Source organism: Heterodontus francisci, unplaced genomic scaffold (genome assembly GCF_036365525.1).
Source record: "Heterodontus francisci isolate sHetFra1 unplaced genomic scaffold, sHetFra1.hap1 HAP1_SCAFFOLD_43, whole genome shotgun sequence".
Lineage (NCBI taxonomy): Eukaryota > Metazoa > Chordata > Chondrichthyes > Heterodontiformes > Heterodontidae > Heterodontus > Heterodontus francisci.
Window position 1 is genome coordinate 12,166,880 of NW_027141852.1, and position 26,190 is coordinate 12,193,069.

At 45.8% G+C, this 26,190-nt stretch overlaps 1 non-coding gene across 1 annotated transcript; it reads left to right on the forward strand.

Annotated features, from left to right (window-relative positions):
* The first annotated feature begins 6,096 nt into the window (after positions 1-6,096).
* trnaw-cca (transfer RNA tryptophan (anticodon CCA)) lies at positions 6,097-6,168 on the forward strand. The gene has a single exon. It is a non-coding gene; the product is annotated as a tRNA-Trp (tRNA).
* The last annotated feature ends 20,022 nt before the right edge of the window (positions 6,169-26,190 follow it).

Here is a 26,190-nt window from a genome sequence, read left to right on the forward strand (position 1 = left end):
ACAGAGACGAAAGAGTGGAATTCCAGAGGAGAGGTGAGAGTGATTGCCCTTGAGTGAGTGTGGCATCAAGGATCCCTCGCAAAATTGAAGTCAATGGGAATCAGGGGGAAAACTCTCCACTTGCTGGAGTTGTACCTCGCACAAAACAAGATGTTGTGGTTAGTGGAGGCCAATCATCTCAGTCCAGGACATTGCTTCAGTAGTTTCTCAGGGTAGTGTCCTGGACCCAAACATCCCAACTGTTTCATTGACGACTTTCTCTTCAACATAAGTCAGAAGTGGGAATGTTCGCTGATGATTCACAACTCCTCAGATACTGAAGCCGTCTGGGCTTGCAAGCAGCAAGACCTGAACAACATTCAGGCTTGAGCTGAGAAGTGACAAGCAACATTCTTTGATCGGATCCTGAGGGAGATATCCGTGCGTGGAGCGGCGGGCTGCATGGAGAGTGACGCTGAAGAGGGTGTCTGAGCCTGGAGGGAAGAATCTGTGGAGAGTGGTCCTCAAAGGATGTCCGTGTCTGGAGATTTAGGATCTCTGAAGAGGGTCTCCGAGCCCGTAGTGCTGGGATGTCTGGAGAATGATCCTGAAGTGGGTGTCCGAACCTGGAATGGCGGGATCTGTGGAGAGTGATCCTGAAGTGGGCGTCCGAGCCTGGAGTGACAGGATCTGTGGAGAGTGATCCTGATGAGTGTGTGTAAAGCTGGAATGGAAGCTTTCTGTGGAGGTACAGGAAGAGGCCATTCATTCCCAGTATTTTATAAAGGTTTAGCATAACTTATTTTCTTTTACTCTATGCCTATATTAATAAAGCCAAGTGTCCTGTTTGCTCTTAGCTACCTTTTCAATCCTTCTAACATTGGTGTACATTGTCTCCCTGCTCCTGCACCCAGTTTAGAATTGTAACGTTTCATTTATATGGCATTCTTCCTTCCAAATTGTATCACTTCACACTTCCCTGTGTAAAAGTTCATCTGTTATGTGAAAGCCCATTTTACCAGTTTTTTTTATGTTCCCCTGAAGTGTGTTACGATCACTGGTATAGGACAAAATTCCTGAGCATTCTTTGATGCTATCTCCATAGACAGAGCAAACTTATACGCGAGCTCAAATGTAGGATTTTGTGTGTTTAGTATCTTATTTCACCCACCAATAGAAGCACAAATATGTCACGTAAATCTTGTTCACTGCAGTCCCTGCTGCTGTTTGCTGCCTATATTTACAGACTTTAATCTCAACCTCGTCACCATGTTCTCTAATATATTCAGGGGGCATCAGCAGAGGAAATGTTCACCAAGCATGGCAAGTGCAAAGAAATGTTTATTTATGTCATTATGTCATAATTTACAAATTTTTACATGTGTGAAGCATCAAGATGTGTCTTCATAAATGGAACCCCGTCACAATAAACACTGTCACCTTTCAATGTTTAGCAGACAGGTTTGACGGCCTGATGTGTGTGATTCCCATATTAATGTGTTTGTACAAAGTTCGGGGAAAGATGGAGATATGAATAATTTACAGGGAAATCTTTTAAACATATTACCACATCTCTCACTCACAAAGATCTGCAAACACATGGATTCCAAAAGAACCTGAGTACGAAATCACCTAAAATAAACTCAGCCAGAGAGACTTGCAATAACCTGTAGCTCAGGGAAAGTACATGATGTCATGGAAGGGATTCTGTTTCTTTCGTTCAAATATTTTTTGAAGAAGTCATAGTCAAACTGAATAAATGTAGGACCAGTTCTTTTTCAAGAGGGCACCAAAAGAACCAATTTGGCATCTATGTTTACTGGTTGTCACATGATTCAAGTTAAATATCGAACAGAAACCCTGGTAATAGGGAGAAATGTGGACAGAGAAGTCAATCATGCCCCTTGATTGGACAAGCTTGGCAGCAGCAGTGCAAACCTAAGACAGCAGAAAACTCACAACCTTTGCTTGTAGCAGTCAGTGTGTTTCACCTGCTAGAGTGAGCAGCTGATAAAGTTAGCCTGAAGAATCTTCAAGGAAGGAGAGAAGACCACAACCCAGTTTATTTTCCAGAAAATCTTTAAAAGACCCTGAGAAGTCCACTGAGTTAATTCATCTTGTCGCATGTCTTTGAAGAAGGCCTGCTAGAATTAATTCTCAATGCCTTCTGAAAAGAACTGTTCTAAAATACCCTAGTGACCTGTCTACGTATACTCGGAAGTTAGACTGTATTCCAGTTTTGGAGCAACATATCTCATCTGATGATTTCTTCAAAAATGAGCAAATAAACAGCCCAAGAGGTTTTTTTTTTGTCTGTAACAGAGTGCTGAATTAAAAAAAAAATCCCTTTTATTTTTTCAGCTATCCTGTGTGTGTGTGTGTGTGTGTGTGTGCGTGTGGCTCGAAGATAAAAAAAGGACTTTAAAAGTTGTTCAAGGTGAAAAAGGAACTTTTAAAATTTCCACCTGTGTGTTTATGCTTTACTTCATGACCAGTTAAAACTTGTTTGACAATAAATGGATAATTTTGTTGTTCATTAAAGAAACCTGGTCAGTGTCTTCTATTCTGGGAAAAATAGAGTACATGATTGACTGTATCAGTATGTGGGAAAAGTTCACATAGATGTTGTGACCTGTGGAGAAGTGGGATGAGAATAAAGAGTGCCCTCCTCTGCCCTTAGTTGTCACAGCACTTGTGATCTGGCTCAGTTGCTTAATTGGTTCGAGTGTTTGTCTAATAATCAGAAAATCTTGGATTCATATCCTTGCTTCAAAAGTTTAGCTATCAATCGTTTACATCCATTTTCTTGTGAACTTTAACTTTTCTTATGAATTTCATTCACAAAAGAAAACAGCTCAGTGGTTGCCTTTGTGAAGGATGTGATTTTGGGGCGGGGAGGTAAGGAGAGGGTTGATCCGAGGTTTAGAATATATTATCATTCAGGAGCAAGAAAAATCAAAAGGAACAAAATAAGAAAACGAGTCTCCAGATTTGAGAATCTGCAGATCCACTTTGGGAAAGTGAATCAGAGCAGAATGAAGGGTGAACTGTCCGACTGCCCAGAAGAGATGAAGACACAGCTCAGTCAGCACGTTCCCCTGGTTTATGATGCTGGAACATTCCTCACACAGAAATTATTCAATCAATATTCATCTGCCAAGTCGGTCTGAGGCTGTGCCTCTCTGATCACGTGGAGTTAAAGCAATTCTTCCAGTCAGTTAGTTCAGTTGTCATTTCATGAGAAATTCGGTCATCATAACTTCGTCAGTGACCTAATGGTTCAGGTGTCTGAGTGATGTTAATCATGATGTGATCAAATGATTGTATGTTCCAGTCTTTCCATGGTGAGTTTTCACACTGAGTAGAAACGTGTTGGACATGGTCTGGAAATGTTTCACACCGCTCCATTTCCAACAGGCCATGACCTGATGTGATGGAAATGTCATTTACTTACAGAAGCTACATTTCCATCATTGCACATCTGGATGCACAGTCAGGATCTGAGCTGAAGGTGACCGTCCTGCCCAAATTTCCATAGAGGCAAAAACGACGTGTGATGGGTTGCTGCCACAAAGCTGGGTGCTGAGGAGTTTGAGAGGTTAAGATGATGGATTATTAATTCCTTCTGTTTTACATGTATGAATTTGAATTCCATCTGCATCAACAGTTTATAAAATGTTCAATACATTGTTTCTTTGTAATTCACCAGCTTTTGCAGAAAGTAGGTCTTAAGCTGTTGCAGTACCTGTTAGAAAGATAGTCTAAGTTATTCTGAGGCCATCTTCCAATGTCATCTGTATGTAAGCAGGATTTTAAAGGATAAGATGTAGTTTTTAAAAGTCATTTCAATCTTACTCAAGTCTTTACAAAGAAGCCAGGTAAATCTTGATAAAAAGTCATATATATTTAGAGATCTTTTAAAAGCACTTCAATCTTGTTAATAAAAAGTCAGATGTAAATTTAAGAACACTGATAAGGCCTTGATAAAAAGTTACATACAATTAAGAAACAAAATACAACATTTAAAATGTCTGAACTCCCTCTGAAAGTTGACCACTGCTGCTGCCGAGGTCTTCCTGGAATAGTGGAGCTGTTGTGTCAACAGAAAAGTCCTTCCCGAGCACGCCCTGAGCCTGTTGGTACCGGCTCTAATCCAACCCAGGTAAAAAATCAGGGTACGTTGTGGGCAATGAGCCCAAATTGCTGAACTGCAGGTCCCTGTCACTTTAAAGAGTGGGCTGGTGCGATTATGATCAGAGGCTCCTTCTAAGCACATTTCTCACCACCACAACTTCCAGATGCTGGTGTTAGTGTGTGCATGTACCGGCAGTTGCAGTGCTGTTCAGACCCTCAATCGCAGTGAAAGTCTCAGAGTTCACCGCTATTGGGACTGTAAAATCCAGGCCAATATCTCACAGTCCTGTTAGATTTGCTCTCCCTCTGTACAAAATCAAACTCCACACATTGTCTTTCACCCACTCCTGTTTCCAGCCCTGATGGTACAGAAATCCCCTCTCAAAGGTACACAATCCAGTTGATTTCTGATCAAATACCTCCTTCCTCATTCAATAGAGGAAACAGAGACATGAACAGGAATCAGGTGCAAGAAAGTTTCACCAACAGAGCAAAGAAAGGCACCAACAAAAGTCACACCTACTTTCCAAATCATTTCACTGTAATATTCTTTCACTTGTTTTGTAAGATGACTGCAATAAATCTGAAAATGAGCACCATGAGGTTTGTGTTCACTAGTCACTTGTTCTCCTGTGTTTGTCTGTCAGGTTTGCAATTCAATTTGTATTGGATATTGAAGAGAATCTCTTTTCAAGATGATTGCACATCGTACTGTGTTCAAAGCAACCAACTTGTAAAATGGCAGAAAATGAATGTTTCAATACCTGTGTGACCAGATTCTTCCAATGCTTTTCAACAGCTAGATTGATGATGATTATAATCTGTATCCTGTGGAGAATGGGAGGAGAATAAAAACATGGTGCATGAACAGGACAGACTGTGTAAAATGGGAGCACAGAAATACTGCCACCTCATTGAAAGTTAATGAGATTTATTCGAAGTCAGACACCTGTCCACAATGAACAAGTGAATACATTAATTGTCCACTTTCAATCTAAATGGGACTGAGGTTCCAACAGAGAAGTTTTCTGGAAAATACCTGCTGCAGTTTTAAAATTGATGAACTGGAACATCTTATACTAACTTTCAAATAACTGGAGTGATTGTATAGTTCTCATAGTGGAGAGAAGGAGTTGTTTATAAATATAAGCAGAAAGACACATTTGTGGATTGGCGAATGAGCTTTAACTTTCTGAAATGTATTTGTCCATTGGTTGCAGGTCACTGGAAATTATTTTTTACATTTCAATTGTAGCAGCAGCAGTTAGCAGCAAAATGTCTGATTAATCAGAGTAGTGGGTCTGGGAAACACTGAACAGCCGAGACCCTGTAAAACAGAACTCCAAGTAATAGCTTAAATAAGGCACTGAACTGACAGAGCGGTAAAGGCCTGCTCAGGTCAGGAAAAAAAACCCGACACGAACCTGACAGAACCACACTGAACCCGAGCCCGACCCGGCCCGAATGTCTCCATTTATTCCCACGCCCAAACCGACCCGAGCCTTACCCGACCACCGGAATGTTCACTTTACCTACCTCCCGATTCCGAATCGACAGGAAGCTGCAGCATGAGCGCATTCACATCATAGAGATGCTCACTTGCTCACTGAGCAGACTCAGAGTTTCCCTCCTTGATGTCCCAGACTCCCAGCTCAGGTTGGCTTTTCAACTTTTGACACTTACTAAACTCAACTTCCCAGCAGAGCAAAATGTAATACTTACTGTGTGTTTCCGACACGGACTCAGCCCGACCTGGACCCAGCCCGACCCGAAACTGGCCCGACCCGACCCGAGCCCGAAAGCCAGACCCGGAAGAGCGACCCAACACGACCCGGACCCGACACAGGTCGCGGGTCCCGTCGGGTTCATGTCGGGTAGCAGGCCTTTACAGAGTGGAGGTCAGATGAGGATTGAATTAATTTCAATCACTGAATCTAAACAAGAAGTAAAACTGCCAGGAATGGAAGACTTTGCCTTATATGTGAGCTTGTGGCACAACGGTAGCGCGTCTGACTCCAAATCAGGAGGTTGCGTGTTCAAATCACGTCAGGCTCAGTTATGTTTTCCAGCAGCTCAAGTTCCTGGATTTTATATCAGAAGAGAGTTCGATCTATTGGAATGTTCAGTGAATGGTTGAATTTCAAGATCAACTTTAATAGATTAAAGTCCTGATTTCTGGTTCCGTTCCATTTCCATGCTCAGTTCTTATTTCACACTGTTTTGTATCAGAACAATGTTTCAGGGATGTGATGTGTCCATTGTTTGTACAATCGCTCTGTCATCCAGTGTGAGAAATAAAACACAAACCGCCCAGCATGTGGCTCAAACCCATTCCTGGCTCTGTCTGTAGGCCGCTTACTTCAGTTGGTTAGGACGCAGTGTTGATAACAACAAGGCTGTGGATTTGATCCCCATGTGCGCTGTCACATGGTCAGTCATTAATTTGACACATTTTTGTAACACTTAAAATCCAACTTTTAGATGCAAACAAGTTTACATAAAATGTCAGAGGGAACTTATTTTGAATAACATCCATTGCATCTTTGTCACTGGTCTGGAGTAACACAGAATTCTTTCCAATTATCTTCCTTTTGCTGATAAACATTGAACTCGTGGCCTGTTCTCGTTAATGGTCACGAGCAGCAAAAACAGACAGAGCAAGTCTGACCGCCCAGACATGTGGAAAAGGCTTCAGTTTGGGACAAATGCAGCAAATCAAATGTTCACCCTGCCCCGAAAGATTCAAAAACTGGGGAAAAGGACACAAGAAGATAGAGAATAAGCTAAAGCAGACAATGTAAACATTTCCCATCCTTGATATCTCTCTATTCCAATCCAACCTTCAGAGTTGGGTAAATAATTTCAGTGTAAATTGTGCAACACGAGAGTCAAAACCAAATGGCGACGCAGAATAAAGGAGAACTGCCAAAACCCCAGATTGAACCAGGGATCTTCAGTCTCACACTCTCTCAACTGAGCTATTTCAGTCTCACAGGCTTGTGATGATAAGTGGCAAGTAACATTCGCACCACACAAGTGCCAAGCAATGACCATCTCCAAGAGAGAATCTAACCATCTCCCCTTGACATTCAATAGCATTACAATCACTGAATCCCCCACCATCAACATCATGGGGGTTACCATGGGTAGCCATACAAATAACGTGGCTACAAGAGCAGGTCAGAGGCTTGGAATCCTGAGGTGAGTAATTACAGTGCAGCTGTTGGCTCCACCCCAGGGGCTGAATTTGTTCTGTAAACCATGAAGCAGCTTCCTCTCAAATCCCAGGTTTATCAATAAATCCTCTTACAAAAGCCCCAAAGTGTGATATGTTCCTCTCACTCATCCAGAATAAAAGTTACATCTTTTGCTCTTTTTACCTTCCAAACATTGACTTCTATTTTGCTCATCATTTATTTCTCTCTCCTTTTTATGTTGTGCATTTCCTAATAAACATTTAATTTCAATTATTTATGAGGGATGAAATGAACAGAAAAGATTTTCTGCAATGGTACCAGGGGTGTGGGACAGAGCGAGTGGTTCGGATCTGGAATATACTGCCTGAGAGTGTGCTGGAGGCAGATTCAATCGTGGCTTTCAAAAGGGAATTGGATAAACACCTGAATAGAGAAAATTTGCAGGGTTACAATGAAAGGGCAGAGGAGTGGAATTAGCTGATCTGCTCTTGCAAAGAGCTGTCATGGACATGATGGACTGAATGGTCTCCTTCTGTATTGTAACCATTTGATTCCTTGATTCTAACTCTGTCAAAGTTGTTCTGAATTTGCTCTGCTCCAAGGAGAACAACCCCAACTTTTCCAGTCTCTGCACATAACTGAAGTTATGAGGAACCATGGGGAACCCACTGTAAACCTTCCTCCAGACAGAAATACAACTGTTCACCACCACACTGTGACCCAGCTGTTCACAATATATATCAATGATTCGGATGTGGGGACCAAATGTCGTATTTCCAAGTTCGCGGATGACACAACACTTGGACAGACTGAGTGAGTGAACAAGAAAATGGCACATGGAATATAATGTGTAAAAATGTGAGGTTATCCATTTTTGTAGGAGGAAGAGATGTGCAGATTATTTCTTAAATGGTAAGAGATTAGAAAGTGTAGATGTACAAAGGGGCCTGGGTGTCCTTGTCAATAAGTGAGTGAAAGCTAACATGCAGGTGCAGCAAGCAATTAGGAAGGCGAATGACATGTTAGACTCTATCGCAAGAGGATTTGAGTACAGGAGTAGTGAAGTCTTGCTTCAATTGTATATAACCTTGGTTGGTCTGCAGTTTGGAATACTGTGTGCAGTTTTGGTACCCTGACCTTAGGAAGGATATCATTGCCAGAGAGGGAATGCAACGAAGGTTCACCAGACTTGTTCCCGGGATGGCGGGACTGTCATTTGAAGAGAGATTTGGGAAACTGGGGCTGTATTCTCTGGAGTTTTGAAGAATGAGAGGTGATCTCATTGAAACTTACAAAATATTTAGTTTAGAGATACAACACTGAAACAGGGCCTTTGGCCCATCAAGTCTGTGCCGACCATCAACCATCCATTTATACTAATCCTGCACTAATCCCATATTCCTACCAAACATCCCCACCTGTCCCCATATTTCCCGACCACCTATCTAAACTAATGGCAATTTGTAATGGCCAATTTACCTATCAACCTGCAAGTCTTTTGGCTTGTGGGAGGAAACCGGAGCACACGAAGAAAACCCACGCAGACACAGGGAGAACTTGCAAACTCCACACAGGCAGTACCTGGAATCGAACCTGGGTCGCTGGAGCTGTGAGGCTGCAGTGCTAACCACTGCGCCACTGTGCCGCCCACAAAGGGATAACCAGGGTAGATGAAGCTGTTTCCTCCGGTTGAGGAATCTATAACCAGGGAACACAATTTCAACGTAACGGGAAAGCCACTTCGGACAGAGATGAGGAGAAATTTCTTTACTCAGTGGGTTGTGAATCTTTGGAATTCTCTACCTCAGAGGGCTGTGGAAGCTCAGTTATTGAGTATGTTTGGAGCAGAGATTGACAGATTTCTAAACATAAATGACGTAGCGGATATGGTGTTCGTGTGGGAAAAAGGCATTGAAGTGGATGATCAGTCATCATCATATTGAATGGAGTGGTGGGCTCGATGGGCTGAATGGCCTACTCCTGCTTCTATGTTCCTATGTTCCTATCAGTCTGCTAATTTCATACCCATGCTGTCATTGTCCCTTTTATTCCATGGGCTTCAGTTTTACTGGCAGTCTAGTATGTGACATCATCAAGAAGGTTTTCAATATGTTAAATAAGGAGAAATTGTTTCCAGTGGCAAAAGGGTCAGTAACCAGAGGATGTATTTCTCAGGTGATTGAGAAAAGAACCAGAGGCGAAATGAGGAATAATTTTTTATACAGTGATGTGTTGTGATCTGGAATGCACTGTCTGATCAGAACTTAAAAGCAGATTCAGTAGTAACTTTGAAAAGCAATTGGGATAAATACTGGAAGGAAAAATGTACAGATTGCAGGAAAAAGCTGAGCATCAGAACTAATTGGATAACACAACCAAAGAGACAGCATTGACACAATGGACCAAATGGTCTCCTTCTTTGGGTATCAGTCTATGGTTTTATGAACATAATGTTGGTACAATTGCCTGAGTTGGAAGGGAAGTGAACCCAGATTCCGGGTATTCTAAACACCAGACCCAAACCAACTGAACAAGCCTGTTGTTTAATCTCTGTTTTTCACACCAGCCTCTCCTCGCTCTTTCTGTGTTTCCTGCCTGGTCTGTTCCTCTGACCTTCATTCCTGACACTCCATTGAGAATGGCGAACTCACTGCACCTCTCACTCACACCGTCACTCCACCCCTTCACCCACTTCCAAACCTTTCTGTTCAACAGCACCTCACATCTGCTCCTCTGCTCCATTAATATAACAGGAAAACATTTTCAAACAGACATTTCCAGACAGTGAACGTTCCAGTAAGACAAGGTAAAGAGCAGATTCATTCACTTTAAACACAGAGAGAGCAGCTCTCCCTGTTCAGGCTCAGGAGCAGATGTGGTTTCATTCCCATTAGTCTTAGAGACATGGGCCAGAATTTTAAGGGACCGTTGGAGACGGAAATGGAGGCCGGGGAGGGGGAGGGGGGTGTAGAAAATAGGGATGGAAGACGTTGGAATGGATTTTTCTGTCAGCAGCTGACATGGAGGGCAGACTTCGCACATCCACTCGGCAAGAAGGCATTTAAAGTATTTATGAGTCCAATTGTCAGCAATTTTATTCACTGGGTCCAATTGAACTAATAGTGCACGGGAACCACGGGGCTTCAGAGCCTCGCCTGGTTAAAGGAGGTGACTGGGAGGTGGGAGCTGAGTGTTGGCTTCACTGGGAAGCTATCGGGTGAGGCAGCATAACTTGGCAGCAAGGGTGGAGGGGAAAGGGCATCGGGAAACACTGTCAGGAGTGGGGGCCAATGTGCCAGCTCTGCAGGGGGAACAACATCAGGATGCCATTGGGGCAGTGCCACCTCATTGAGGATGACAAGTGAGGTAACTGTGACTGGGTGTTGTTTACTGTGAAGGCCTTGCATTCAGGGAGGGGCAACCTGTCATGGGCCTCATTGACCCTGGATTCGCGGCTCCCATTGAAGAGGAGGAGGAGGAGAGAGGGAGGGAGGGAGGCCCAGGCACCAGCAGGGGCACCACAGCTGCTTGGGGGCCCACAGGAGGGCCAGCCTCGAACAGGAGGCTGGAGAAGGAGGCAGAGGAACACGTCAGCTGAGGTTCAACTACCTGCAGATGTCCGAGTGATAGTGTCTCCACAGACTGCACCTCTCCACGGAGATCGTCACTGATCTCTCTGCCATGATGCAGCTGTGCCCCACGCGACTTGGTGGGCACCTGATCCCAGTGTCACTGAAGGTCACCGTGCCACTGAACTTCTACACCACCAGATCATTGCGGGGATCCACTGGAGATATGTGTGGAATCTCACAGTCTGTAGAGAATCAGTGCATCAAGGAGGTCACCAATGTCCTGTTCAGGAGGGCTGGCGACTATGTGCACATTGATCCAAACAGTCAAGCTGAGAGAGCTATAGGATTCGGGGCCATCACTGGATTCCCCCAGGTGTAGGGTGTCATCGACTGCACCCATGTGACCATCAAGGCTCCCGCAGACCAGCCAGCAGCCTTCAACAGGAAGGGCTTCCACTTGCTCAATGTGTAACTGGTCTGTAACCATCACAAGTGGATCCTACAGGTGTGTGCACAAATCCCGGGAAGCAGCCACAACGCCTGCATACCAAGGCAGTCCCAGGTACCAGAACTTTTCCGTGGCCCCATGCGCTTTCTGAGATGGATCCTTGGAGACAAGGGCAACCCAGTGAGGACATGACTACTGACGCCTGTGAGGAATCCACACAAGGATGCAGAGGAGAGGTACAACACCTGCTGCGGGTCAACCCGAGTGACCATCAAGGAGGCCATTGGTCTCCTGAAGATGAGATTCAGGCACTTAGATTGTTCCTGTGGAGCCCTTCAGTATGTCCCAGCGAGGGTCTCGCGTCTCATGGTGGTTTGCTGTGCTCAGCACAATCTGGCATTACAGAGGGGTGAGGTGTTGACTAGTGAGGATATCGTGGAGTGCAATGCCTCCTCTGATGATGAGGATGTGGAGGAGGATGCTGCCCAAGCAGTGCCAGATGAAGAACCTCAGGCACAGCATAAAAGCCACCATGAGATACACACAAGGGAGACACGAGACACCCTTATACATTCACGTTTCCTTTGAGCCTTACCACCTTCTGGAACCACAGCAATAAAGTCTTAGCTTTAAGCAGCCCTGTTGTCACCTCTTTCCTTCTACACCACAGCGCCCAGGTACACATCGCACAGTGGCAAGGCCGAAGCTTTGTGAACTCAGGGCTTGGTCCCTCACTTCCAGCCCCTTGGGAGGAAGGGTTGAAATGAAGTCCCAAAGGGCATCAACAATAGGAAGGAGACATAGTGAGAGAACATCATTTCTTTATTCCGTGTGACACCAAACACAACCCTATCCATCTGGAATGTACATTCACCCGTGAACCCCTCAGTGAATCTAGGTGCTCTTCTTAAATCTTTTCCGGGTACTCCTACGTGGTGCTCCCCCTGCTCTGGCAGCTGAGATGGAGACAGGCTGCTGACCTTGCTGCCCCATGGCTTGGGATGGCATTGGCGGCCGTCCTCTGGCTGCCTGAGGCCTGGAGGGCCCCGGCACACTGAGGGCCTCCTGCACAGGTACAGGGACCCCCTCTGTCATTGAGGATGATGGAGGCACTGGCATCACTAGTGTCACTGGCAGAGGGACTTTGGAATTACTGTCCACACCAGGAGCACCCTGAGAGGGGCCCCCAGATGTAGCAGCCAGCTGCCCCTACCCGGTTATAAGACACACTTGTACCTCCCTGCTGACCTGAGAGGGACGTGGACCTGGTGGAGAGTTCAGGTGCCTCGTCCCCCCTCTCATCTTGTCACCACTGGATGGAGCTCATGGACAAAGCGATGGAGTGCCAGTCTGCGCACATCTCCGGCAGACACAGATTGGTCTGCTGGATCTGGCTCTCCATGAGAGTGACCAATCTCTCCATGCTTGGGCACACATAGCCTCTGGCAACTCTGCCAGATGTTGCCTGACCTCTCACTGCAGCTGCAGCATTTCCCGTGTTGCTGGTGACACAAGAGACACGTCATCAGCCTGGGACTCAGCATGGGCCTGGCCTCCCACAGACCTCCAACTGCCAGTGGCCTCGGCTGTCACAGCCTCCGTCAGCTGCCTGGGCCTGTCTGTGCTGTGCTCACCAGTTTGTATGCCCAAATCTAACCGCGAACGGATACCCACCAACGTGAGGGTTTCTGTGCTGGTGGAGGGTGCAGGGAAATGAGGTGATGGTACACCCTCTGAGGCTCCCTCCTCCTGAGACGTGCTCGGCTGTCCCCCAGTCTCTCCAGCTCTTTGCTTTTGTCGTTCATCCGGGCCTTCATGAGAAAACAGGGACATTGAAGGGTTAGGGTCTGCCCATCGTGACATTCCAACCACCCCTACTGTGCAGCTCCACTGATGCAGTGGTGAACAGATGAGCAGTGTGGCTCCTTTGCAGCAGATGCTCCCTTGTGCCCCAGGAGATGTTCACTCACTCTCTTGGGTAGGTGACCCTGTCTCTCCATCAGCTATGGAGCAGCTGCTTTGCTGCCCGGCCTGTTCCATGGCCTCCTCCTCCATCGGGATGAGGACATGGAGATAAGGCACTCCACTGCCGGTCTTGACACGCTCTTTCCGATTGTGGGATGTCTTCTCCTGCAGACACAATGATGAACAAAATTAGTCTCCCAGCGGGGACAAGCCCAACATCTCTGATGGTGATAGTCCAGCAGTCCATGATGGGGACACACGTATTCCTCCTGCATGTGGCCCCTCTCGAGGGACTGTGTGAGGTTATACAATGACTGACGTTCGCCTCTCACTGAGATGCAGCCAAGCCTCAGGCAGCATGTCCTGCTGCCCTTCCCCAATACACATGACTGGGTGGTCACTCCCTTTCCACCAAACACTCCCTCTCACTCTGCCACATGCAATGTCCAAAGGGTCCAAAGTGTTTTGAGTTTTCGCCTGAGCAGCCTGGATCAGGTCATTGACCCACTTCCTGTTCTGGATCCATGTCCTGGGGGTGACCCCACGACTGCTGACCTCACCTACTATCTCCAGCCAGCTTTGCTTGGTCAGGTGGACAGGTCTCCACCTCCCAACCCTGGGGAAGAGGATCTTCCACCTTTCTCTTGCCACCTGGAGGAGAACCTGCAGGGAGGCATCGCTAAACCGTGGGACCATGGTCACTGCAAGCTCGCATTCAGCTCCTTACCCATCAGGCAGCAGAGGCAGCAGAACGGGTCTGGGACAGCAGAGACAGCAGAACGGGTCCTGGGGCAGCAGAGGCAGCAGCACGGGTCCTGGGGCAGCAGAGGCAGCAGAACAGGTCCTGGGGCATCAGAGGCAGCAGAACGGGTCCTTTTTTTTGCGAGGAGCAGCCTTGATAGAACGGGGTGCGGAGCGGACTTTCAGCTGAGCGGTCAATTTCACCTTGATAGAACGGGGTGCGGAGCAGACTTTCAGCTGAGCGGTCAATTTCAGTAAGTTACAAGATAATCCCTTTTTTGTTTCGGAGGACCGGGGACTGCTGGGTAGGGGAAAACTATTTATTTGGGCAGTTTTAAAATCTTTGTCTTTTGCGAGGAGCAGCCTTGATAGAACGGGGTGCGGAGCGGACTTTCAGCTGAGCGGTCAATTTCAGTAAGTTACAAGTTAATCCCTTTTTTGTTTCGGAGGACCGGGGACTGCTGGGTAGGGGAAAACTATTTATTTGGGCAGTTTTAAAATCTTTGTCTTTTGCGAGGAGCAGCCTTGATAGAACGGGGTGCGGAGCGGACTTTCAGCTGAGCGGTCAATTTCAGTAAGTTACAAGTTAATCCCTTTTTTGTTTCGGAGGACCGGGGACTGCTGGGTAGGGGAAAACTATTTATTTGGGCAGTTTTAAAATCTTTGTCTTTTGCGAGGAGCAGCCTTGATAGAACGGGGTGCGGAGCGGACTTTCAGCTGAGCGGTCAATTTCAGTAAGTTACAAGTTAATCCCTTTTTTGTTTCGGAGGACCGGGGACTGCTGGGTAGGGGAAAACTATTTATTTGGGCAGTTTTAAAATCTTTGTCTTTTGCGAGGAGCAGCCTTGAAAGAACGGGGTGCGGAGCGGACTTTCAGCTGAGCGGTCAATTTCAGTAAGTTACAAGTTAATCCCTTTTTTGTTTCGGAGGACCGGGGACTGCTGGGTAGGGGAAAACTATTTATTTGGGCAGTTTTAAAATCTTTGTCTTTTGCGAGGAGCAGCCTTGATAGAACGGGGTGCGGAGCGGACTTTCAGCTGAGCGGTCAATTTCAGTAAGTTACAAGTTAATCCCTTTTTTGTTTCGGAGGACCGGGGACTGCTGGGTAGGGGAAAACTATTTATTTGGGCAGTTTTAAAATCTTTGTCTTTTGCGAGGAGCAGCCTTGATAGAACGGGGTGCGGAGCGGACTTTCAGCTGAGCGGTCAATTTCAGTAAGTTACAAGTTAATCCCTTTTTTGTTTCGGAGGACCGGGGACTGCTGGGTAGGGGAAAACTATTTATTTGGGCAGTGGCAGTACCCGAGACACTACACGTGTAGTGTCTCCCACCCACCCTCCTCCTCTAACCAAAAAAAAAGGACTCTAGGGTGTTGATAAGGTAAGCTTTTTATTTAAAACTTCAGTCCGTCGGATTGCTAAGCGAACAAGTTTTGACTTTTTTTTTCGATTGGTTTTTCAGTAGATTTATTGGGAATCTAGAATAGTGGGAATGGAGGTAAAGGCAGTTGTATGTTCCTCCTGCAGAATGTGGGAGGTAGGGGTCGCCAAGAGTGTCCCTGCTGACTGCATCTGCGGGAAGTGCACCCAACTCCAGCTCCTCGCAGACCGCGTTAGGGAACTGGAGCTGGAGCTGGATGAACTTCGGATCATTCGGGAGGCGGAGGGGATTATTGACAGGAGTTATAGGGAGGCAGTCACACCTCAGGTAAAAGAAGTAGGTAGATGGGTTACCGTCAGGGGAAGGAAAGGGAACCAGCAGGCAGTGCAGGGATCCCCTGTGGCCGTTTCCCTCAACAACAGGTATACCGTTTTGGATACTGTTGGGGGGGACGACTTACCAGGGGTAAGCAATGGGGTGCAGGTCTCTGGCACAGAGTCTGTCCCTGTTGCTCAGAAGGGAAAAGGGAAGAGGAGCAGAGCATTAGCCATTGGGGACTCCATAGTTAGGGGAACAGATAGGAGGTTCTGTGGGAACGAGAGAGACTCACGGTTGGTGTGTTGCCTCCCAGGTGCCAGGGTACGTGATGTCTCCGATCGTGTTTTTGGGATCCTTAAGGGGGAGGGGGAGCACCCCCAAGTCGTGGTCCACAGAGGCACCAACGACATAGGTAGGAAGAGAGATGGGGATTTAAGGCAGAAATTCAGGGAGCTAGGGTGGAAGCTTAGAGCGAGAACAACCAGAGTTGTTATCTCTGGGTTGTTGCCTGTGCCACGTGCTAGCGAAGAGAGGAATAGGGAGAGAGAGGAGTTGAACACGTGGCTGCAGGGATGGTGTAGGAGGGAGGGTTTTGGTTTCCTGGATAATTGGGGCTCTTTCTGGGGTAGGTGGGACCTCTACAAACAGGATGGTCTTCACCTGAACCAGAGGGGTACCAATATCCTGGGGGGGAGATTTGTTAGTGCTCTTCGGGGGGGTTTAAACTAAATCAGCAGGGGAATGGGAACCTAAATTGCAGTGCCAGTGTACAGGCTGTTGAGAGTAGTGAGGTAGGGGATAAGGTTACAGGGACGCAAGAGGGCACTGGCAAGCAAGAACTTGGTTTAAAGTGTGTCTACTTCAACGCCAGGAGCATCCGGAATAAGGTGGGTGAGCTTGCAGCATGGGTTGGTACCTGGGATCCTGATGTTGTGGCCATTTCGGAGACATGGGGAGAGCAGGGGCAGGAATGGATGTTGCAGGTTCCGGGATTTAGATGTTTCAGAAAGAACAGAGAAGAGGGTAAAAGAGGGGGGGGGGTGTGGCATTGTTAATCAAGGAAAGTATTACAGCGGCAGAAAGGACGTTTGAGGACTCGTCTACTGAGGTAGTATGGGCCGAGGTTAGAAACAGGAGAGGAGAGGTCACCCTGTTGGGAGTTTTCTATAGACCTCCGAATAGTTCCAGAGATGTAGAGGAAAGGATAGCGAAGATGATTCTCGACAGGAGCGAGAGTAACAGGGTAGTGGTTATGGGGGACTTTAACTTTCCAAATATTGACTGGAAATACTATAGTTCGAGTACTTTAGATGGGTCTGTTTTTGTCCAGTGTGTGCAGGAGGGTTTTCTGACACAGTATGTGGACAGGCCAACCAGGGGCGATGCCACATTGGATTTGGTACTGGGTAATGAACCCGGCCAGGTGTTCGATTTAGATGTAGGTGAGCACTTTGGCGATAGTGATCACAATTCGGTTAGGTTTACCTTAGCGATGGGCAGGGACAGGTATATACCACAGGGCAAGAATTATAGCTGGGGGAAAGGAAATTATGACGCGATTAGGCAAGATTTAGGATGTGTAGGATGGGGAAGGAAACTGCAGGGGATGGGCACAAACGAAATGTGGAGCTTATTCAAGGAGCAGCTAATGCGTGTCCTTGATAAGTATGTACCTGTCAGGCAGGGAGGAAGTTGTCGAGCAAGGGAGCCGTGGTTTACTCAAGAAGTTGAAGCGCTTGTCAAGAGGAAGAGGGCGGCTTATGTTAGGATGAGACGTGAAGGCTCAGTTAGGGCGCTTGAGAGTTACAAGCTAGCCAGGAAGGATCTAAAGGGAGGGCTAAGAAGAGCAAGGAGAGGACACGAGAAGTCATTGGCGGATAGGATCAAAGAAAACCCTAAGGCTTTCTATAGGTATATCAGGAATAAACGAATGATAAGAGTTAGAACAGGGCCAATCAAGGATAGTAGTGGGAAGTTGTGTGCGGAATCAGAGGAGATAGGGCAAGCGTTAAATGAATATTTTTCGTCAGTATTTACAGTAGAGAAAGAAAATGTTGCCGAGGAGATTACTGAGATACAGCCTACTAGGCTAGATGGGATTGAGATTCACAAGGAGGAGGTGTTAGCAATTTTGGAAAGAGTGAAAATAGATAAGTCCCCTGGGCCAGATGGGATTTATCCTAGGATTCTCTGGGAAGCCAGGGAGGAGATTGCAGAGCCGTTGTTGTTGATCTTCAAGTCGTCATTGTCGACAGGAGTAGTGCCGGAGGACTGGAGGATAGCAAATGTTGTCCCCTTGTTCAAGAAGGGGAGTAGAGACAGCCCTGGTAATTATAGACCTGTGAGCCTTACTTCGGTTGTGGGTAAAATGTTGGAAAAGGTTATAAGAGACAGGATTTATAATCATCTTGAAAAGAATAAGTTCATTTGCGATAGTCAGCACGGTTTTGTGAAAGGTAGGTCGTGCCTCACAAACCTTATTGAGTTTTTCGAGAAGGTGACCAAACAGGTGGATGAGGGTAAAGCCGTGGATGTGGTGTATATGGATTTCAGTAAGGCGTTTGATAAGGTTCCCCACGGTAGGCTATTGCAGAAAATACGCAAGTATGGGGTTGAAGGTGATTTAGAGCTTTGGATCAGAAATTGGCTAGCTGAAAGAAGACAGAGGGTGGTGGTTGATGGCAAATGTTCATCCTGGAGTTTAGTTACTAGTGGTGTACCGCAAGGTTCTGTTTTGGGGCCACTGCTGTTTGTCATTTTTATAAACGACCTGGATGAGGGTGTAGAAGGGTGGGTTAGTAAATTTGCGGATGACACGAAGGTCGGTGGAGTTGTGGATAGTGTCGAAGGGTGTTGTAGGGTACAGAGGGACATAGATAGGCTGCAGAGCTGGGCTGAGAGATGGCAAATGGAGTTTAATGCGGAGAAGTGTGAGGTGATTCACTTTGGAAGGAGTAACAGCAATGCAGAGTACTGGGCTAATGGGAAGATTCTTGTTAGTGTAGATGAGCAGAGAGATCTTGGTATCCAGGTACATAAATCCCTGAAAGTTGCTACCCAGGTTAATAGGGCTGTTAAGAAGGCATATGGTATGTTAGCCTTTATTAGCAGGGGGATCGAGTTTCAGAGCCACGGGGTCATGATGCAGCTGTACAAAACTCTGGTGAGGCCGCACCTGGAGTATTGCATGCAGTTCTGGTCACCGCATTATAGGAAGGATGTCGAAGCTTTGGAAAGGGTGCAGAGGAGATTTACTAGGATGTTGCCTGGTATGGAAGGAAGGTCTTACGAGGAAAGGCTGAGGGACTTGGGGTTGTTTTCGTTAGAGAGAAGGAGGAGGAGAGGTGACTTAATAGAGACATACAAGATAATCAGAGGGTTAGATAGGGTGGATAGTGAGAGTCTTTTTCCTCGGATGAGGATGGCAAACACGAGGGGACATAGCTTTAAGTTGAGGGGTGAAAGATATAGGACAGATGTCAGAGGTAGTTTCTTTACGCAGAGAGTAGTAGGGGCGTGGAACACCCTGCCTGCAACAGTAGTAGACTCGCCAACTTTAAGGGCATTTAAGTGGTCATTGGATAGACATATGGATGTAAATGGAATAGTGTAGGTCAGATGATCGGCGCAACATCGAGGGCCGAAGGGCCTGTACTGCGCTGTAATATTCTAATTCTAATTCTAAAGAACGGGTCCTGGGGCAGCAGAGGCAGCAGAACGGGTCCTGGGGCAGCAGAGGCAGCAGAACAGGTCCTGGGGCATCAGAGGCAGCAGAACGGGTCCTGGGGCAGCAGAGGCAGCAGAACGAGTCCTGAGGCAGCAGAGGCAGCAGAACGGGTCCTGGGACAGCAGAGGCAGCAGAACGGGTCCTGGGACAGCAGAGGCAGCAGAACGGGTTCTGGGACAGCAGAGGGCTCTCAGGAAGACACTCCTTTAAACCAGGCAGCAGTGCTTGCAGGGCTGGCAGCCCTTTAAATATGGTGCCAGCACCTGCCATTGTGTCAGATGTCGGTGCCATCAGCACCTCGTTCCCTACCTCTGGTCCTTGTTTACATGGGCCCCATGTCTCCCCTTCATTAATTGGTCGGCTGCTCCATGATCGGAGTCGGTCGGCCACATTTCACTCGTGTGGTGATGACACCCGCTTCCGGTGTTTCTGCCGAGAGCCGCACCATTCGTTTAAAATTCAGCCCATGGGGTCAAGAGTGGAAAATCTCCCCTCTGATTCTCTCTACTTAAACTGATGGAGACACCAAATTAAAACTGATGAAACCAGGGATTGTATCCTTGTTCTTCAATCTACTGTTCTCCCAACTGAGCTATTCCATCCTCACTGTGAACTCATCTTCATTGGAGACAAATATAACTCCAGGTGGAATTTCCCACCCGTTCATTCCTCACTTCAGGGGAATGGGACCCGACCAGATCGCGGAACTCAGATTATGTTAATGTTCTGCTCTTGATAACTTAATATTATCTTGCGTTTGAGCCACTTTTAATCAGGTTCACGGACAAATTCTTCCATCATCCCTTCTCCCACATTCTCTCTCTCTCATTCATTCTTTATTCCTCACAATCCAGAAAGGGTTAGGAATCAGAGCTCACCTCCAAACCCTCTGCACACAGACCTCTGTCTGTCACCCTGTTTGATCCAAGATCCAAGAGACCAGTCAATAAATTACACTCTTTATAAGCACAGAAAGCTGCCTCACAGTGTTGGACACAGAATTAAATACACTGAAGTCTTTTGAAAAAAGTTCATCTTTTGGGTTGTATAATGATGGAAATATACCTTCTGGAAGTAAATGAAATAGGGAATGGAGCGGTGTGAAACATTTCCAGACCATGTCCAACACGTTTCCACTCAGTGTGAAAACCCACCACGGAAAGAGTGGAACATTCAATCATTTGATCACATCATGATTAACATCACTCAGATGCCTGAATCATTCGGTCACTGCAGCTGGCTGCACAGCCAGGAGCTGTGCTGAAGGTGACAGCCATGCTTGTGCATCTGACAAGGTGGCTGTGAGGTTAAGGTGATGGACTGCTAATCCATTGTGTTTTTCATGTATGGGTTCAAATCCCATCCTTGTCATTAGTTTGTGAGCTGTTTAGTTCCTTTATTTCTAATGGGGGACTTTTTGCGTAAAGTCAGCCTGGAAACCTGTTCTTGTCAATTTCCAGACGGTGTTTCCAGAATTGTTTATATATTATTAAAATTGAGACAGACAATTGGGATTCTTCACCCAAATTGGACTGGAATGAGGATCAAATTGGGATCACAAAACGGAGCAAGATTTTCCCTCCCTCCCTTCCTTCCATCTTTATATTCTCTGGATTTACACCAAGTGAAAGACTAATGGGAAAAGCAAACGGCGAGGGAGCAGAAGCAGAATATTATCCTTTGGCAAGAAATTTATTTTCAAATCTTCTTGATAGATTAAGTGAGTGAGCAATGCTTTGACAGATGGAGTTTAAAATGTGGGGTCATGTAATATCGAAGAAAGATAGATCAGAGTGTTTTTTTGTAAGTGGTGAGATGTTAGAAACTGTGGAGGAGCCGAGACCCGAATACAGAATTACTAAAAGCTAGTGGACTGGGAAAAAATAATGTGAAAAGCGAATGGAATATACAGTTTGGAACTCATGTTGCAGTTATACAAAGCTCTGTGCTCCTGAAGCGAATGTCCAAGCCCAGATTGTGGGGAATCTGTGGAGAGTGATTTGTTTTTTATTCATTCTTGGATGTGAGTATCGCTGATAAGGCGAGCATTTATTATCCATCCCTAATTGCCCTTGAGAATGTAGTGGTGAGCTGCCGTCTTGAACTGCTGCAGTCCATGTAGAGCAGGAACACCCACACTGCCATTGGGGAGGGAGTTCCAGGATTGTGACCCAACAACAGTGAAGAAATGGCGATATAGTTCCAAGTCAGGATGGTGAGTGACTTGGAGGGGAACCTGCAGATGGCGAGTTCCCATGCATCTGCTGCCCTTGTCCTTCGAGGTGGTAGAGGTCACGGGTTTGAAAGGTGCTGTTGAAGGATACTTCGCGAGTTACTGCAGTGCATATGGAGATGGTACACACTGCAGCCACTGTGTACTGGTGGTGGAGAGAGTGAATGTTTAAGGTGGTGGGTTAGGTGGCGATTAAGTGGGCTGCTTTGTCCTGGATGGTATTGAGCTTCTTGAGTGTTGTTGAGTGGGATGTATTCCATCACACTCCTGACTTGTGCCTTGTAGATGGTGGACAGGTTTCGATGTATCAAGAGGTGAGATACTTGCTGCAGAATTCCTCATCTCTGACCTGCACTTATAGCCGCAGCATAGATGAGACTGGTCCAGTTTAGTTTCTGGTCAATGGTAACCCCCAACATATTGATGGTGGGGGATTCAGCGATGATAATGCTCTGAATATCAAAAGGTAGATTTTTTTCTCTCTCTCATTGGAGATGTTCACTGTTTGGCACTTGTGTGGCCAGAAGGTTGCTTGTCACTTATCAGCTCAAGCCTGAATATTGTTCAGGTCTTGCTGCTTGTAGGCACAGACTGCTTCAACTGAGGAGTTGTGAATCATCACCTAACATTCCCACTTCTGACTTATGTTGAAGGGAAAGTCGTCAATGAAACAGCTGAGGGTGTTTGGGTCGATGACACTACCCTGAGAAACTACTGAAGCAATGTCCTGGGCTGAGATGATTGGCCTCCACGAACCACAACCATCTTGTTTTGTGCGAGGTACAACTCCAGCAAGTGGAGAGTTTTCCCCCTGATTCCCATTGACTTCAATTTTGCTAGGGATCCTTGATGCCACACTCACTCAAGGGCAATCACTCTCACCTCTCCTCTGGAATTCCACTCTTTCATCTCTGTTTGGACCAAGCTGCAATGAGGTCATAAGAACAGAAGATCAGAAGAACTAGTGGCAGGAGTAGGCCATTTGGCCCCTCGAGCCTGCTCCGCCATTCAATAGGATCATGGCTGACCTGATCATGACCTCAACCCCACTTTCTTGCCTGCCCACATAACCCTTGGCTCTCTTGTAGATAAAAATCTTGAAGACATTCAATGACCCAGCCTCCACTGCTCTCTGCGGTAGAGAATTCCAAAGATTAATGACCCTCTGAGAGAAGAAATTCCTTCTTCAATGAAAAACCCCTAAATCTGAAACTGGGTCCCCTAGTTCTAGATTCCACCACGAGTGGAAACATCCTCTCAGCATCTACCCTGTCAAATCCCCTCAGAATCTTATATGTCTCAATATGTTCTCCTTTCATTTTTCTCAGCTCCAATGAGTATCGATCCAACCTGCTCAACTTTCCTCATACGACAACATCTTCATCACTGGAATAAATCTAGTGAACCTTCTCTGAACTGCCTCCAATGCAAGTATATCCCTCCTTAAATAAGGAGACCAAAACTGTACACAGTACTCCAGGTGTGGTTTCACCAACACCCTGTACATTTGTAGCAACACTTCTCTACTTTTATACTCCATCCCCCTTGCAATAAAGGGTAACATTCCATTTGCCTTCCTAATTATTTGCTGTACCTGCATGGTAACTTTTTGTGATTCATGTACGAGGACACCCAGATCCTTCTACACTGCAGCATTCTGTAATCTCTCACAATTTAAATAATATTTTCCTGTTCTATTCTTCCTACCAAAGTGGATAACCTCACATTTTCCCACATTATACTCTATCTGCCAAATTATTTCCTGGAGCTGAGAGACCCTGGCAGAACCTAAACTGAGCATCTATGAGCAGATTATTGTTAAGTGTGTGGTGCTTGATAGCACTGTTGGTGACATCTTCCATCACTTTGCTGATGATTAATAGTAGACTGATAGGGCGGCAATTGGTCAGATTGCATTTGTCCTGCATTTTTACGGACAGGGCACACCTGGGCAATTTTCCACATTGTCAAGTAGATGCCTGTGTTGTTGCTCGACTGGAACAGCTTGGCTGAGAGCGCAGCTAGTTCTGGAGCACAAGTCTTCAGTACGAGAGCCGGGATGTTATTAGGGCCCATATCTTTGCTGTATCGAGTGACTTCAGCTGTTACTTGCTATCATGTGGAGTGAAGCGAATTGGCTGAAAACTGGAAGCTGTGATGCTGGGGACCTCAAGAGGCCGAGATGAATCATCCACTGAGCAATTTCTGACTGAAGATGGTTTCAAATGCTTCAGCTTCATCTTTTGCACTGACGTGCTCGGCTCCACTAACATTGAGGATAGGGATGTTTTTGGAGCCTCCTCATCTGGTTCGTTATTTAATTGTCCACCACAATTCATGACTGGATTCTTAGTTTCTCAGGGCAGTGTCCGAGGCCCAACCATCCTCAGCTGTTTCATTGATGGCTTTCTCTTCAACATAAGTGAGAAGTGGGAATGTTCGTTGATGATTCACAACTCCTCAGATACTGAAGCAGTCTGTGCCTGCAAGCAGCAAGACCTGAACAACATTCAGGCTTGAGCTGATGAGTGACAAGCAACATTCTTTGATCGGATCCTGAGGGAGATATCCGTGAGTGGAGCGGCGGGATGTATGGAGAGTGATCCTGAAGTGGGTGCCCGAACCTGGAATGGCGGGATCTGTGGAGAGTGATCCTGAAGTGGGTGTCCGAGCCTGGAGTGGCAGGATCTGTGGAGAGTGATCCTGATGAGTGTGTGTAAACCTGGAATGGAAGTTTTCTGTGGAGGTACAGGAAGAGGCCATTCATTCCCAGCATTTTATAAAGGTTTAGCATAACTTATATGTTTTTACTCTATGCCTATATTAATACATCCAAGTGTCCTGTTTGCTCTGAGTTACCTTTTCAATCCTTCTAACATTGGTGTACATTGTCTCTCTGCTCCTGCACCCACTTTAGAATTGTCTTGTTTCATTTATATGGCCTCTCCTCATTCTTACTTCCAAATTGTATCACTTCACACTTCTCTGTGCAAAATTTCATCTGTTATGTGAAAGCCCATTTTACCATTTTTTTTAAGTTCCCCTGAAGTGTGTTACTATCACTGGCATAGGACAAAATTCCTGAGCATTCTTTGATGCTATCTCCATAGACAGAGCAATCTTATACGCGAGCTCAAATGTTGGATTCTGTGTGTTTAGTATCTTATTTCACCCACCAATATAAGCACAAATATGTCACGTAAATCTTGTTCACTAAAGTCCCTGCTGCTGTTTGCTGCCGATATTTACGGACTTTTATCTCAACCTCGTCACCATGTTCTCTAATATATTCAAGGGGCATCAGCAGAGAAAATGTTCACCAAGCGTGGCAAGTGCAAGGAAGTGTTTATTTACGCCATTATGTCATGGATATAATATACAAATACATTACATGTGTGAATCATCAAGATGTGTCTGAATAAATGGAATCCCGTTACAATAAACACTGTCACCTTTCAATGTTTAGCGGACAGGTTTGACGGCTTGATGTGTGTGATTCCCTCATTAATGTGTTTGCACAAAGTTCGGGGAAAGACGGAGATATGAATAAGTTATAGGGAAATTTTTTAAGCATATCTCCACATCTCTCATTCACAAAGATCTGCAAACACATGGATTCAGAAAGAACCTGAGTACAAAATCACCTAAAATAAACACAGCCAGAGAGACTTGCAATAACCTGTAGCTCAGGGAAAGTACATGATGTTTTGGAAGGGATTCTGTTTCTTTGGTTAAAATATTTGTGAAGAAGTCAAAATCAAACTGAATAAATGTAGGACCAGTTCTTTTTCAAGAGGGCACCAAAAGAACCAATTTGGCAACTATGTTTACTGGTTGTCACATGATTCAAGTTAAATATAGAACAGAAACCCTGGTAACAGAGAGATGTGGTTAGTGAAGTTATTCGCGCCCCTTGATTGGACAAGCTCGGCAGCAGCAGCGCACACCGAAGACAGCAGAAAACTCACAAGCTTTTGGTTGTAGAGTCAGTGTGTTTTACCTGCTGGAGTGAGCAGCTGATAAAGTTAGCCTGAAGAAGTGTCAAGGAAGGAGAGAAGACCACAACCCAGCTTGTTTTCCAGATAATCTTTAAAAGATCCTGCGAAGTCCAGTGTGTTAATTCATCTTGTTACATGTCTTTCAAGAAGGCCTGCTAAAATTAATTCTCAATGCCTTCTGAAAAGAACTGTTCTAAAATACCCTAGTGACCAGTCTACGTATACTCAGAAGTTAGACTGTATTCCAATTTTGGAGCAACATATCTCATCTGATGTTTTCTTCAAAAATGAGCAAGTAAACAGCCCAAGAGTTTTTTTTTGTGTTTGTAACAAAATTTAAAAAAAATAAAAAAAAATAATCCCTTTTATCTTTTCTGTCAACAGGTGTATGTGTGTGTGCGCATGTGGCTCGAAGATTTTTCAAATAGACTTTAAAAGTAAAGGTGAAAAGGGAACTTTTAAAATTTCCACCTGTGTGTTTATGCTTTATTTCATGAC